The following is an 888-nucleotide window of genomic DNA, read 5'->3' as shown; positions in this document are numbered from 1 at the left end:
AGACGATTTTTACCATGGTTCAACTGCACCAGTGCCTATTTACCATGGTTTCGACCCCTTTCAGAACACGCTTGCCGCCGCTAGACGCGTGAATAATGAGCAGCGAGCTAAAACTTACCGTAAACGTGCAAAATAATAAAACGTGCTAAACATACGTCGCGCTCGTGCGTTTTGTTTTGCGCGCGGTGCAAAAAAATTAAAAAGGGAATGCAACACGAGGACTTCCCAGGAGGTCACCCATCCTAGTACTACTCTCGCCCAAGCACGCTTAACTTCGGAGTTCTGATGGGATCCGGTGCTTTAGTGCTGGTATGATCGCATCCGACATGTTACCCCCGTCTTCGTCCCTTATGCTTGCCCCTCCAAGCTCCACTACACACACGATTGCACATTCCTTTGGCCGCTCCCGCTCAACTACGGAGACGATTTTTACCACGGTTCAACTGCACCAGTGCCTATTTACCATGGTTTCGACCCCTTTCAGAACACGCTTGCCGCCGCTAGACGCGTGAATAATGAGCAGCGAGCTAAAACTTACCGTAAACGTGCAAAATAATAAAACGTGCTAAACATACGTCGCGCTCGTGCGTTTTGTTTTGCACGCGGTGCAAAAAAATTAAAAAGGGAATGCAACACGAGGACTTCCCAGGAGGTCACCCATCCTAGTACTACTCTCGCCCAAGCACGCTTAACTTCGGAGTTCTGATGGGATCCGATGCTTTAGTGCTGGTATGATCGCATCCGACATGTTACCCCCGTCTTCGTCCCTTATGCTTGCCCCTCCCAGCTCCACTACACACACGATTGCACATTCCTTTGGCCGCTCCCGCTCAACTACGGAGACGAGTTTTACCACGGTTCAACTGCACCAGTGCCTATTTACCATGG

The 888-nt window shown here is 50.1% G+C and overlaps 2 non-coding genes across 2 annotated transcripts; both read right to left on the bottom strand.

Moving 5' to 3' along the window:
• Nucleotides 1–204: 204 nt before the first annotated feature.
• Nucleotides 205–323, bottom strand: LOC123179345 (5S ribosomal RNA). Its single transcript, XR_006490296.1, has one exon. It is a non-coding gene; the product is annotated as a 5S ribosomal RNA (ribosomal RNA).
• A 301-nt stretch (nt 324–624) lies between these two features.
• LOC123179346 (5S ribosomal RNA) lies at nt 625–743 on the bottom strand. The gene has a single exon (XR_006490297.1). It is a non-coding gene; the product is annotated as a 5S ribosomal RNA (ribosomal RNA).
• Between the last annotated feature and the right edge of the window lie 145 nt (nt 744–888).

This window comes from Triticum aestivum, unplaced genomic scaffold (genome assembly GCF_018294505.1).
Source record: "Triticum aestivum cultivar Chinese Spring unplaced genomic scaffold, IWGSC CS RefSeq v2.1 scaffold107998, whole genome shotgun sequence".
In the NCBI taxonomy this organism is placed as follows: Eukaryota; Viridiplantae; Streptophyta; class Magnoliopsida; order Poales; family Poaceae; genus Triticum; species Triticum aestivum.
This window is presented reverse-complemented; position numbering and strand designations above follow the sequence as displayed.